Source organism: Ceratotherium simum, chromosome 10, assembly GCF_057802395.1.
Source record: "Ceratotherium simum simum isolate JZ-2026a chromosome 10, ASM5780239v1, whole genome shotgun sequence".
Lineage (NCBI taxonomy): Eukaryota > Metazoa > Chordata > Mammalia > Perissodactyla > Rhinocerotidae > Ceratotherium > Ceratotherium simum.
Genome location: NC_141909.1, coordinates 67,177,431 through 67,193,119, shown reverse-complemented (window position 1 = coordinate 67,193,119; position 15,689 = coordinate 67,177,431). Strand labels below are relative to the sequence as shown.

At 38.4% G+C, this 15,689-nt stretch overlaps 1 long non-coding RNA gene across 6 annotated transcripts in view; it reads left to right on the top strand.

Annotated features, from left to right (window-relative positions):
• The window catches only part of LOC147916162 (uncharacterized), a 331,839-nt gene that overhangs the window by 107,571 nt on the left and 208,579 nt on the right, over positions 1-15,689 (top strand). The window lies entirely within an intron of this gene.

The following is a 15,689-nucleotide window of genomic DNA, read 5'->3' as shown; positions in this document are numbered from 1 at the left end:
TCATGGCTGGCAGACCAAGCTTCCCACGCACCGAAGCACATCCACCTCTGCTCAAGGGCCCTGGGTGCTTCCTATTTCCTGAAGAAACTTTCAAATTTCAAATTCACAAATGTTATAATTTGTACCTATCTTCTCCTTTAACCACTCTCACACAGCCCCGCTCTTGGCAAAGCGGTCTCCTGCACAGCAGTTCTTGCTCTGTGCCTTGCTCCTGAGACATCATTCCTCCCCTCCTTTCCAGATTGTTGACATCCTCCCAACATTCAGGGTCCCGTTCAAGGTTACCTCTTCCAAGAAACCTTCCTGGACTTCCTCAGCCCAGGGTGATTCATCTTTTCTGATTCCTTTCTTTTCTAAATACTGGAAACCTTATTGTCTCTGCCACTAAATTGGTAACTAGCATTTGAGTGGTAGAGGGAGAATAAACATCTGTTGAGCATCTGTTGTAAAGCACCATGCTGGAGCCTTACTTAAGTGTCAGCTAATTGTCCCCACCTGTGGAAACAGAGGGAGGTCAGATTATTTTCATATGGATTATTTTCAAATATCGCTGAAGTCGTTGATTCAGGGTTTAAATCCAAGTCTTCTGACACCAAAGTTCATATTCTTTTTATATACCATCTTAGCCAATCAGCCCAAATACAGTAAATGGAGGAGAGGCACTGTGTCTTTGGTTCAGAATTTCCATTCATCGTTTATTTGACCAATATATATTTAATGAGCACTTATTATGTGGTAGACACCATTGTGTATGCTTTGGGAGGATCAGTTGATGATGATGATGATGATGATGATGATGATAGTGGTAGTAGTAGTTAACTTTTATATAGTAGTGACTATGTGTCAGGCATTCTTCTAAATAGTTTACATATTATATCTAATTCTTCTTTGCAGCAATTCTATGAGGAAGGTTTTAGCATTACCTTTCTTATACATAAGGAAACAGGAATAGAGAGGTTAAGGGACTTGTTCAACATCACATAACCAGTAATGGACAGCACTGGATTTAAACCCAGGAGCCTGGCTCCTAAGCACAACACTACACTGCTCCTCAGACAAAGGAGATCTAATCCCTGTCCTCAAGGTGATAAGACAAGCATGCTGCATCACTTTATTCTTACTTCCATCCATGCATAGCTATTTAGGACAATGAGTAATATGCATAAATGTTTTATTATTTATTCTGTAAGATTCGGATTCCGGACTTTCTTCCTTCTTCTGTATATCTTAAATAAATGATAGTTTAAACAGGTGACCAGCCCCTCAACCTATAAAAGGCCAAATTTCAGATTTGAATTTCAGATGCAAACCTTTCTTAGGACGTCGTTTGTCCCATGGTCATGACTAGGCTTGAGTAAACATTTATTCATAGGCTAACATCAATTTCCCTCAAGTTGGCAAAATCAGTAAATAATGTCAGAAGTAAGCAGTTTTGTCATCTAATTTGGATTAGATCAATGATGTTCATGAAGACTTTTTTGAGTACGAAAATACTTATTCTCTTGGGCCGGCCCCATGGCTTAGCAGTTAAGTGCGCGCGCTCCGCTGCTGGCGGCCCAGGTTCGGATCCCCGGCGCGCACCGACGCACCGCTTCTCCGGCCATGCTGAGGCCGTGTCCTACATACAGCAACTGGAAGGATGTGCAGCTATGACATACAACTGTCTACTGGGGCTTTGGGGGAAAAAAATAAATAAATAAAAATTATTAAAAAAAAAATACATATTCTCCAAAATGTTTGCTTGTTTTATCCAATCCCAACCAAAATAAAGGTTGACTAAAAAAGCACTTGCTAAAATGCTGTAAAATAATGAATAGCTATATTTAGTAATGTTTGTAGAGAGTACACGCCTGGTGAGTTCTTTCTTTCGTAGTTTGAAAGCTATTGTTAAGGAGGAGCAGAGAGATTTTCTAGCACCTAGCTGGAGGGAAGTCTGTCCGTATGTACTTGGATAACATGGCAGCCAGAGCATGGACTCTGAAGGCATTGTCGGCTTCACCTAGACACTGTGAGAAATGTGAAAAGGGCATTCTTATCTTTCCAAATGGCTTCAAAACACCTCTCCCAACTCAGACAGTGTCTGTAACTACTTGGAACCTATATCTACTTGGAGTCTCTGACTCATATGTTTGGGTGAACTTTTTTTTGTACTCATCTATATATTAATAATGAAAAACATTTCCAAGAGAAAAATAAGCATTCTTGTGGGTGCATTGTTTTGTGTTTGGAGGCCATTTTATTCTCTGGGTAGTAGAGTTATGGGCACATTTTAAGGATAGCCTGGCTGGGCTTTGGTTAGACTTAAGCAGTTGAGTACAACAAAGCACTGTTGGTAGATAACCATCCTCATCCACTTTTTTCCTAGAAAGAACAGTCCTATCAGAAGTGCCATTTTTATTTCCACATCTACCATCAGGCTCAGTAAATGAAAGGGGAGGTAACATTTATTAAGCATAAGTACCTGCCATAAATTACACCAGCTCTTAATGAACATGACTTTAATTAATTATTCATAGGACCTTATAAGATACGTATATTATCATACTCATTTTCTAGAGAAACAAAATGAGGCTCAGAAAGTTCAAGTTGCCTAAGGTCAGCATATTTGAGGAAATACAAACCTAATCCAAATTAACTTTAATCAAAAAATGAGAGACTAGGGCACCTGTACCTGGGGAGGATGGGGATGGAACTGAAAACAAACACACACTTATTCAGGGTCATGAGTGTTTTTTCTCACTCTCACTACCACTGTCCCTCCTTCTCCTTCTCCAGCTTAGATCTCAGCTGTGTTTTCCTCTGTGTCGGCCTCATTCTTTTCAACAACACATGGGCCTCCTCCATAAAAAGCAATTTGATAAGGGAGCTGAAGGCTGAGTTGCCATTAACTGTCTGAGACCTTGGTTGACAGTCCTGTGTTCTCTCAGGAGCCTCATCTGTAAACTGAAGGGCTGGAACTGAGATGACCTTTCTACACTCATTCTTAGATGCCCACCCAGGGACCATACACACCCTTCTTTCTCATCTCATCTTGCTTTCATATATTTCCCCTAATAATTCCCAATTTATCTATAACTCCAGGAACTGATGCCAGCAAAGAGAGCTGAACTGTGGTAGCCTGAGTTTTTCTATTTGAAATTAAAGAGCTAAGCTCCAAACCTGAAAGGGAAAACAAAATCGCAGATACAAAACACTACTTCAAAGAATTACAAATCACTGCCCCATTACATCTGTAATGAGGAAATGTTGAAAGAATGAAGACAAGTCAGAAAACTGAGCTTCAATTTAAATTTACTAATTATTCATGTGCCTGTTGGCCGTCTGTATATCTTCCTTGGAAAAATGTCTGTTCGTATCCTCTGCCCATTTTTTGATCAGGTTGTTCATTTTTTATTGTTGAATTGTATGAGTTCTTTATGTATTTGGAAATTAACCCCTTGTAGGATATATGATTTGCAAATATTTTCTCCCAGTTTATATGTTGTCTTTTCATTTTGTCGATGGTTTCCTTTGCTGTGCAGAAGCTTTTTAGTTTGATGTAGTCCCATTTGTTTATTTTTTCTTTTGTTTCCCTTGCCTGAGGAGACATGCTATTTGAAAAGAAACTGCAAAGACTGACATCAAAGAGTGTACTGCCTATATTTTCTTCTGGATATTCAACATCACTAATTATTAGGGAAATGAAAATCAAAACTACAATGAGATATTACCTCACACCCATCAGAATGGCTATAATTAACAAGACAAGAAATGACAAATGTTGGAGAGGATGTGGAGAAAAGGCAACCCTCATACACTGCTGGTGGGAATGCAAACTGGTAGAGCCACTACGGAAAACAGTATGGAGAATTCTCAAAAAATTAAAAATAGAAATACTATATGATCCAGCTATCCCACTACTGAGTATTTATCCAAAGAACATGAAATCAATAATTCAAAATGATTTATGCACCCCTATGTTCATTGCAGCATTATTCACAATAGCCAAGACATGGAAGCAACCCAAGTGCCCATTAACTGATGAATGGATAAAGAAGATGTAGTATATATATATATGTAGACAATGGAATACTATTCAGCCATAAAAAAAGACAAAATTGTGCCATTTGTGACAACATGAATGGACGATAATGGTATTATGCTAATCAAAATAAGTCAGAAAGAGAAAGATAAACACTGTATGATTTCACTTATATGTGGAAGATAAACAAACAAACACATAGATAAGGAGAACAGGTTAGTGGTTACCAGAGGGGAAGGGGGGGTGGACTAAAGGGGTAAAGGGGCACATATGTATGGTGACAGATGAAAACTAAACTATTGGTGGTGAACAAGATGCAGTCTATACAGAAACTGAAATATAATAATGTACACCTGAAATTACACAATGTTATAAACCAATATGACCTCAATAATATAATTTTTAAAAATTACGGCTTATTTCCAAGTGGCTTCGGCATCGTTCTTTGGTGAGTGGAAATGAGAATTTCATGGATTATTTCAGGTTGAGAAGGTGGCAATTGATTATCACCTCAGTAGTCCTGCTTAAACCTTCTCCAACTCATGCAGCCTGGGCAGGTGACTCCTTTCAGCTTAGCCACTCCAGGAGAGGGTGTTTCTCTTTTAATGTCTGAAAAAATCACTTCAAGGAAAGGGTTCTGATTGACCTGCTTGGATTACATGCCTATTTCTGGACCCATCCTTGTATTCAGGGTCATAGGATACTGTGATGGGTCAGGCCCGGGTCAGGTCATGGGTTCCTTCTGGTGGGCTGCCCCTGTGCGTGGGCACACGTGTGTGTGTGGCTTTATTTCACATCAAAAGGTTTGGGGGAAAGTGTATATAAAATTAAGGCTGAAGATAACTATTTTAAGCTCCACTGACTCTTTTAAAAATAGTTTTGACATATTTTAGTGGTAATGGATAGCTATCACAAAGTGTCTAAAGATAATTATTGATTTGTTATAAAAATGACTATTTAATTCTAGTCATATAACTTATTGCTCAAAGGAATTTTTAGTGTGAATAAGGTGCTTTCTCCAGCAAATGTGCTTTGGGATGTAGCATAGATCATCACAGGAAAAATTAAAACTCAAAAATTATCCTGAGAGGTAACCTTAATTTATAAGAACAAAAAGTCGCTCTGTGGATGATTAATTACAACAAAGCAAAATAAATTTCAAATAGAGTCATTATACAAATGTTTTCACAGAAACTTATTTTTCCATTGGCATTTAATTTTTAGATAACAGGAGAACCTAAAATGCTGTTTTTTGAGGGAGGGAGAATAATTTCAGATTATAATTACTATTGTTATTGATGCTTTTCTTGTGCAAACTGTTTTTAAAAATGAAAGCCTTTTCCTAAGAATTGTTGCTCAGAGTGTGTAACTGAGCATGAAAAGAGAAGAAAGGGACTGGTTGGCATTTTAGATACTCATGTGTACCTTGAAAATAGGATTTGGAGGCTTAATCAATTCTTGTTTCAAATGAATGTCATAAATAACCAATTTGACGTATTTTGAGGTGATCTCAGTAAGAGTGTGGCATGACCTTCAGATGCAGGAAAGTAGTAGATAATGTAATGTAACTAAAACTTTCCATCACTTTTTGTCAAGGCAGGATATTTGTCCATGAGAAATGACTTTTCAGCCATGGTGAGGAGGATGCTAGCAAACCAGACTCTGAAAACTCAGACTGTTCTGGAGAAATCATTAACCCACCATGATTGTGGTCACACTGAAGACAAACTGAGAGCATAGCTTTGTCCAAAACATATATGTGGGTTGTCTGACATATACTGGCAAGGGAAGGAACTTGTTCTTTCAGAGCTAAGATTTAGAATAGGCCTTGATTCTAAGCTATCTACATGCACAAGCAGGAGCAAGGTGGACTCTTTGACTTAGCTCTGTGGATCTCATCTGGTCCTATTACTTTAACTGCCCCCTTAGTGGCCTTATTTCTAAAGTAAATTTATTCATTCATTTAACAGATCTGTACTAACTATTTGTACTGTATCCAAACATGGGATATTCAAAGATGAATAACAAAGAGTGCCATGGATCTTGTTCAATTCACAGAGTACTATCAGGCATTTTTCTAGAAAATGTACCTGCTCTTACAGAGCTTATGTACCAGTGCAGAGCAGCAAAAAACAAACAAATAATACATATACAAATATGACAATTTTTGTGGGGTGGGGAAAGAGGAAGTAGGATGAACATCTGGCAGCTGTTGCAATAGTCCAAAGATAATTTACTTGGATTAGAAGGATTAGTGCTGGAATGGGAAGAAGTGATTGGATTCAGAATATATTTTGAGGGTAGAGCAAGATTTGCTGATGAATTGGATATAGGATGTGAAAGAAAGAGTCAAGGATGACCCTGAGACTTTTGTCTGAGATATGGAGTTATCATTTGCTAATATGAATAAGACTGAAGAGAGGCAGGCTGTCGGGGGGTGATTAGAAATCAAGAGTTCAGTTTTGGATACATTGCTCACATTCATGTGCACACACGTATGCACACTTAAGTAGAAGTGTTTACATAGATAGTTGGATGCATAAATCTGAAGTTCAGGGAGGAAGTCCAGCTGGAGTGGGAGTTGTCAGCAACCTATAGCTGGTATTTAAGGCCATGGGACTAGATTAGGTCACTCAGAGACCCAGAGTGTGAACTTTGCTTGACCTGCAGATGTAATAGACTATGAGTAAAAAAGTGTGGGAGGAACACTTAATCTCATACTACCTCTAAGTTATGTATATCAAGGATTCATTCATTCATTTACTTATTCATTCACTAACGTTTATTTAACAAATATATATTTAATGCCTCACCAAGCACTGTACCTGGTACCAATGACACAGTAAGGAAAAACAGTAATAGACTTGCTTGGATAATTCTATACTACAAAACCTCTCTATAGTGTGCTTCTAAGTACCAAGACCATTAGGATACCAATGATTAGCTTTTAGTAGATATTGTCACCTCTAATTCCTACTTCTTATTATTAACCTATTTGTCCGTAAAGAATAATGATAAATACCATGTTGTTAGAGTTATCTGATATGTGGCTATAAAGGCTTGCTTTGGTTATATAATAGATGTAGTCCCAATAACTTGAAGGAAAGGATATAAGATTTTGAAAATTCAGATTTTTAAAGCTGAGGGGAGTTTAGTTTTTAAAAAATAATCCTGGTATTTTCAAATCTTAGAAAATAGTATATACTTTTTTTAGTCTTCTGGATGTAGAATGCTAAGTTTGGAATCCTGGGCTGTCCTTACTGAAATAAAATTCAGGGGGAAAAATGAATTCATTGTAGTATAGACCAGGAGTGTCTGAAAATAAGTTAACTGCACATTTTCCGTATAGTTTATAAAATATGACTGCATGACTCATGAGACGAGGTAAGCTTTAGTAAATCCACTGGGTTGAATAAACTTGAGTTTCTAGAAGAGATGGAGTTGTGGAGATGGAGCAGGAGGTAACATGAAGGAAATGTGAAGGATGATGTTTATTTACAGTGTAAAAACCTGCCATAGTCTGAGATTGCCCCGTAGCCTGATCTTTTTCTCCTGTAACTGAGGTTGTTTCCTGAGGGATACCCAAGCTGCAGACCACAGTCTCTCCAGCCAGACCTTTTTTCCTGGCTCGGAGAGGCTGCCGTCCACTCCAGTCTGGAAAGTGAAACATTAATGAGTCTTCATTTGAAAGGTTATAAAATTACTGGAAAGAGAAATTGGACAGATGCTCTGGCCCTTCTGAGATGTCTGCAAAACTGAAGTCCAGTTAAGACTTCTCCAGCAATAGGTCCTACTGGGTAGGTCAGAAACCACTTCCATCTGATTTGGCTACAGGCTGTGTATCCCTAATTATTTGTGATTTTAATCAATTCAGGCAGCCAACCAGTCATTTCAATGAGGGGAGAGAAACACAGCACACACAGAAATACACAAAACAAATAAAAATGGTTACGACAGTTTTTGATTTATTTGGGCGTTCGTTTAAGAGCACCTGTATGCTACAGGAGTTTACATGTCAGACCTTGTGGGCTCCGTCATGGGGAATAGGTCTCCAGCCTTTCTCCCATCCAGGTAATTCTGCACCATTCTGCCAGAATAATTATCCCAGCAAGGTATCAAACCTAAGAAGCACAAGCTAAGAAATCTTTAATGCCTCCCCATTGCCTACATAATAAAGTTATACTTTTCAGCATGGCACTCAAAACCCTTTACAAAGTGGCCTCTAAGTACCTTTTATTTATTTAACAATTTAGTTTTTAAGCTCCTGCTATACACTAGACATTGTTCTTGGAGCTGGGTATAGAGAAATGAACTAGAGTGACATGTCCTCATGGGACCTTATAATCTACTGGGGGGAGACAGGCATTAAACTAATAGTCACACAAATGATTAATTACAAAGTGAAAACAAGAACATGCAATGAAAATTGAAAGGGACCCTTGGCTTTGGCAATTAGGTCATTGACATCAGTCTCCTAAGAGAGCTATTTCAGGAGCAGAAGACTGGTTTAGAAGTATAAAAGGAATCTAGAAAACACACAGGCTTTAGAGGGAGGGAGAGGAGAATGAATTCTGGATGCACCAATGCCTCAGTGATCTATGGCCTAATTCTGGCTATTCCTTTACATTTGCTTTGATATAGTATATGCCTTTCTGTTATTGTTTAGCAATTATATTAAAAGGTATCCCTATTCCACAAAATGTTCACAACATCAAACAAAAATAAATCTAAAGTTCTGCTGCTCAAGTGGGGATGGGGTGGGATTGTTATCTCCTCAGCAACCGCCAGTTCCTAGAACACTTCATCCCCAGCATCTTCCTACACGTTAGAATGTACATGCCGCTTGTTAGAACATTGGATGTGTACTTTCTTAAGTCAATACATCAAGTTTTTGCTCATAAGCAAGGAATACTCTTGAATTACTCTAATATAACCTACCAGGTAGAAAATGTATGCTTTCACATGTTTTTATAATAATGTTGAAGATATTTTCTAGCTCCTTAACACAATCGTCAATATAATCTAGCAAGTTTGGCAATGGGTAATCTATACATCTACGGTGGGGCAGTTCGAGCTCTTAGTTCCTATTCTTACTCGGCTGTGATGCACCTTCTCTGGGGATTTCATCCTAATAAATGCCATTATGACCTCAGGGGACATGGGTTCCTACCCCTTTAAAGCTCCGGACTAACTAAATAGTACCCAGGTGAGGCCAGGCTAGAACATTAAAATAAGACATTATTCAGTACTTAGTGCATCAAAAGGGAAATAACCAGAGAGCAGCGTACACCTAGAGAAAATGCTTTACAAGACAGATTCTGTTCATCCTCACTTGTAGTTTCCCTTCAGCTAGTCACCCGAGACTGTAGGGCAGAGGGTGCCTGTGATCCTTAACGCTACCAGTTTATTGAACAAGTTGGATTTTAGGTGCAAGAAGACAACAACATTGTTCTTTTTCACCACTCTCCTTTAAACTCGCTTTTACAAATAGCTTTCACTGTGCCTGGATCTTGGCCAAGTACCGTGATGTTTCTGGTTGTTGTTAAACAGTAAAAGGTCCATTTCAGTGTAGTTACATTATCTCATGCTCTAATGCAGTTTCAAGTTTTTCTCTTCCCCCAGCTCAGGCTTAGAGGGGTTGCAGTTGAAGGGTGGCTTTTCGGTTTTTCCGTCTTCTGCTCTACCCATTCTCCATCATTCTGCATGGCATGTGACTTCTCTGGGTTCAGAACAGGAGAGGGAGGAGATATAAGGTATGGAAAGGTCTTACTTGATGAGGTGAATCTGGTATTGATGCCCTCTGGATGGCACTGATTCAAAATGATGGTTTTTGTTATTGTTGTTGTTGTTATGGAGTCTTTAGTGATTCCTTTGGAGGACCTTCTTTCAGTTACTTTGACATGATAGATACTTCCTGTTGTTAATTGCTTGCAATCTTCCTCCAATGCCCCTAGATTCTGATGGATGGATCTGAGGATCCCTGCTGCATCCTCTTATGCCTCCAGTAGAGTCCCTCTCAGCAGAATCCTGCTCAGGAAGACTCAGTCCATCTTCTTTCTATGGAGTCCACATCTAACCCAGGGAAATTCACACAGCCTTGAAAGCACAGGCTTTTCCCAGTTTAGCTACCACTCCTTGGTCCAATGCCCCAGGACACTGGCAAACCCAATGCCTTTCTTTTCAGGAAGGAGACTAATATCAGCCCCCTTGTCCCTCAAAAAACACATATCAAGCTATCCAAAACTGTTCTGTTCCATGGCTTGAGAGGAAAACGAGGTATCCCATATCTTCTCTCTTGGAAGACGAAAGAAAATGCACAGGACTCTGACAAATCTCTGTAAAGGAATCCTTACTACTGCCATACTCAAACTCTTTAAAACTTCTCAAATAAATTCATCTTTTCTATTCATTTAGCTTGGAGATGGGTCAGGGCTGAAGCTAAAAGAATCTGCTTTGAAATCTTGGAGGCCTCCCTGAATAGGTGACCCAATACTTTACTCTAACATATGAATGTACTTGGTGTTTATTTTTTTTACTTCTCTGTATTAAGCCCTCATCTGAAACTCTAAGAAAACAGAAAATGTTACATTTAACATCTTGTTCCCTTATCCAGCAGTGTTTCTACTAGATTTCATGAAGTCCAAAGTCAAGCCTAGGGAGGCCTTAGAAGAGATGGGATGCTCCTCTTCTGCCTATTTAAAGTCTACCTCTGGAGTTCTGACAGTTTGTCCGTGGATCTGCTTCTCCATTGAATCACATCAGGAATGCCTTCTGTTCTGGGAGACTCCAGTGCCTCTCTACATTGATCTTTCGTCTAAAGTCTGAGCAGAACATCAGTATCAGAATACAATGCAGTGAAACTCACAGGCCTGCAAAAGCACAATAGCAGTAGGTTCTCTTGTTAGAATGATTTATTCTCTTGCCTGTTCATTTGTTCATCTTAGTGATGTTTGGCTATGGTTAAGGCTGTAGTATATTGTCTCAGAATAGCATGAACAAAGCTAACCTGTTCACAAGGGGATTGCAGCTGGCCTCATAATTCTCTAACAAACGGACCCAGCCAGAAACGGCCTTCCCGTAAGGGAATACACTATCCTTAATCGTTGGATTCAACAACAAAAAAATTTTTAATCTAATTTCTAGTTTCTAACAAGTTGCCAACATTTTTTAATAACTTAAAAGATTAATGTTTTTGGAGATGCTTTCCAAGCATTAAAAGATTGATGTTTTTGGAGATGCTTTTCAAGAAAATGGACATGGAAAGTACTTTTGTGAAGCAAATTTTTTTGTATTCTATAGTATTTAACCAGTATCTTACATTCCAGATGTTTGAAGGAATTAATCCTTCTACCTGTGTGTACACAAATTTCCCAAGATATGATTTTTCCATTGGCACTTTCAAACTTTGAGTAACTGCCGTGTTGAGACAAATATTTTGGGAAATTTTGTCCCTAAGCTTTGAAACTTCTGAAATCAGTTGTAATCTTTCTACTAGTCAAAGTGTATGTCTCTAAATTCTGGAGACAGAAAATTATGTCTTTCCAAAGCCCATAAGCATGAATTTAACTGAGAAATTTTATGTTGCAATGCTTTAAGAATTATTTGTGTCTATGTTCATGCTAAGAATAAATTTTCATTTGTCTCATTGGAGAAAAAAAAGAAAAAGCCAGCAGATTCCACTGTTACTGTGAAGTGTAGCTTTCTTTTTCCTGCTTTTCTCGCCCAGTGACCCCCACAATGGAGTGACAGTGCCCCTCACCTGCAATCTCAGCCTCAGCTGAATTCCCAGCTCAGTCCAACCGTGTAATGGACCTTGATACAGAACTCAGAGTTCTAGGCACAAGCCTCGTCACTTCTGTGGTTCCACTGCATTTCTCCTTCCTCCTCCTGGTTTTGTCCGCTTGATGAATAGGTGCCTAGTTGATTCATCAGGGGTTTTTCCAGTGAGCCCTGCTGTCTACCATTAATCCTGCTATTGGACCAGGGTCCTTACAACCTTACTAACTGCCTGGAACTAAGGCCCTTCCTACTCTCTATGTTGAGACTTGCCTACCGGACCTCTAAGATGTCCTAGAATGGATTAGATACCACTGATTTTACTAATTTGCAAACTACATCTGAATTCAACTTGTCCCAAACAGCTATTCTTAGAGAGCTTACTCTCTACTCCCTCTCTTTCTTCTCTGACCCACATTTCTAAGATTCCAGAACACCTGTGTCCAAGCTCTGGCAATTAAAAGAGGCAGTATAAAATTATCATTATCATACCATACCTGGAATTTCTAAGGATTTGGCAGATGTGGCAGGAAAATCTCAGTGACAAAAGGGAATAAAATAGGTTGAAAAAAATACTATTTGATGGTCAGTGTGTTTTAGTAGAAAGAACAAAAGCTTTGATATCAGACAGATCTGGATTTGAATTTCAACACTACCAATTTCTAATTTTGTAACTTTGGGAAAGTTACTTTGCTGCATTAAGCTTCAATTTCTTCATCTGTCAAAAGGAGGCTTATAATAGCTAGCTACCATGACTAGTATGAGAATTAAATAAGACAACATATGGCACAAGCTCATCACTTTCAGTAATCATGTACGAGGTGTCTAATAAATATTTGTCCTAATGCAACCTGGAGAGCAGTCTCTAGTGGTATCCCGGGAACTCGGATTTTGGTTCTAACCTGCTCAATATTTTTACCAATGTCTCAAATGAAGACATGCTTATAAAATATTTAGATGACATAGAAATAGGAATAGATAATTTATTTAACAAAGTTAAGCCAGAATAATTAGACAAAACTTTGAAGGAATCAAGATCTTGGTTCATAGGGGAAGGAGAGGTGGAACAGTTTATATGAAAGTGACTTAGAGTAATTAATGTGTTTAATGTTACTGGTTTATTGAAGGTTTTCATTATACTCTTTGGGTATATAAGCATGAAATGGCTTTATTTCTGCCCGTACTGGCCCCCAACTCTGTTATTCAACCATTTTTCCCCTGCTGAATGGTAGGTCTTATAAGAGCATCTTGGGCACCAGCATAGATGTATAAAAATGAATTACTCATTTGGAGAAGAAAGCCAAGTAGTTTCAGGAGGCAGGATCAAGGAGGTTCTCTGGCAGAAGATGTTGAGACGTGTTATATAAATGAGGCAAAAACGGCCTCTGTATTGGCCCCTGGGTTGTTTATTTCTTCCCTGCAGGCTGAGACTTAACTCAAAAGCCCACTGGTGCCAAACTCAAATTTTCCACATCCAATTATTTAAAAAATAGCCCATACAAGCATATTTTTAGCTGTTTAGAGCCTGCCTGTTTTGCCCACCCTGCAAAACCTCAGCCCACACAATAAGATAGCTAGCAATAGATAATCTCCAAGCCATAAAGACCCAGAGCTGCTGCTGCCCTTTGGAACTCTCTGATCCAGAGACTCGCCACTTTCTGAGTAGATATCACCTAGACATAAACTCTCTCTCTGATCTTTTCTCCCTCAGGAGTTCCTTTGCCCTCCTCCCTTTCTGCATATGGACCTGTGCACCATGACATCTGGACAGACTCATACCGTGAGGGATTTCCCCCATGTGCAAACCTATCCAAGTGTTACCCAATAAACTTACTGCCTCTTGTGGTCATGTCTTTTTTTCTTGATCAGTTCCCAAATCCTCCAAACCCCCTTATCTCTGAAGGTAAGGTTTGAAAAGAAACAGAAGTTAGCTTGTGAAGGAACTTGTATGTTAAGCTGAGGTGTTGGGGTCTTGTCCATAAAGATTGCAAGAAAGAGACGACATGCACCCTTCATATTTTAGGAAGTTCACTCTGGCTGCCGTGTGGAGAATGGGTGGAAGGGGGTAGGAAGAGAGGGAGAGATACTGTTATAATCAAGAAAAGTAGAGCTAAAGACCAGAGCTAAGGAGAAGCAGTGTGTAGGGTTTGGTGGCCAACTGGAGGTTGGAGGTGGATGGGTAGAAGAGAATGAAGAGTCAAAGTGACTCCAAAATTTCTAGCCTGGCTATCTAAAAACTGAAGCTGTCATTAATCTGGAATAGACAGTAAAGAAAGAGCAGCTGAGGTGAGAAGAATGATAGTTCAGCTTAGGGTCAGGTGGTTTCCATAGGAAAAGGGAAGTTGAATCTTTTGGAGAGGGTGAATTCTCCCAGAAGAGTTGGCAAAGTGAGAGGTTAAGGAGACTGAAGACAGAAACTTAAAAAATGCCAGGATTTAAAACCTGCAGAACAAGATCAAGAGTCCACAAATGAGGCTGGGAAGGAACGATGTGAGAGGTAGTGGGAAACTCAGAATAGAGAGCTGTTGCAAAAGCCAATGGTGGAATAGTTCAAAAAAGAAGCAATAAACAGTAATAGGTCAAATGCCGCAGAGTTCAAATCACAGAAGGACTGGAATTTGTCCATAGAATTTTGGCAGGCCTGAGGATATCTGGACTTGTTTGAGAGAGAGATAATTTGTATCTCTGATTATTTTACCGAGGAATAGACATTACGTGATTAACATTCATGAGTAATGATGAGAGATGTGAATAATTGTTAATGTATTAGGTAATTGAAATGGTTACATCAACCATGTGAAGTAAATATCACATGATCATAAGTTAATAGAAATGTATAATTTACTGCATCTGAGAAAACAAAACTCACGTATTTATTCATCTGAACTTTGCATTTGACCTGGTAAGTTTAAACCCTCTTGGTGATACTAGGCGATATGGAAAATAAGCGATACTTTTTTTTGCATTAACATATGCACTTAATTATGATTATTGCCATAAAACATGTTTGAAAGAAGAAAGAATTTTCCACAAGAGTTAGTAATGTTTTATGTCAGTACAAATATAATTGTTGCTATAGATATTTTATTTGTTTTACTAAGGTGATTTTCAAACTTGATGTTTAACCAATAAAAATTGCAGTAATGATTTTTCTTCTTAAGGCCCTTACTGTATTAAAATATTTACATACAGTATAGACATATTATGTCAAATGACATTATAGTATGTGTTTTCTTCCCGAAGAACAGTATGTAGATACCATCCCCAAATAATACCTTCTCGTTATGTTTCCAATTGTTTTCTTTCACTCTGAGTTTTGGTTATAGTAAATATTTCCCTTGCACTTGAAAAAGTGCTCTGGATTATATCTGTATTTCAGTTACAAACTACTTCTAAATTCTTATTTTTCTTGAGGGAGGAGAGATGGAATCATGTAAATTAGAAAAATCAAACCACCTAAGTAAATAAGAGGGGATTAATAGCTATTCAATGTTACTGTGGCAAGTATTTCCAATCTCTGCCCGGAATATCTTTCCTCTCTACTCCCCAACCCCATTCCTCATTCTTTAACTTGCAAATCTTTGTTTATTCTTTAAAGCAATGCTACCCTTCTGATTTCTCTGTAGCATCTGCCCTGTCTTACCTGGGCAGAGTTGGTTGCCCCTTTCTTATCCTACTGTATTAGTACACTCACTACATTGTTTTGCTGACATCTATTTACATATTTGTATGGTTTTCTAAACTGTAGGCACTTTGAGTATCTTTTCAAAATATATGTCAACATCTGCCAAAAGTAAAAAAAAGAAAAATCAATCTAATTATTTTAAATAAAATCTCTTGATCTGAATTGATTTTGTTACTCTTTACAATGACGCTTGTAAATAGCAAGGAA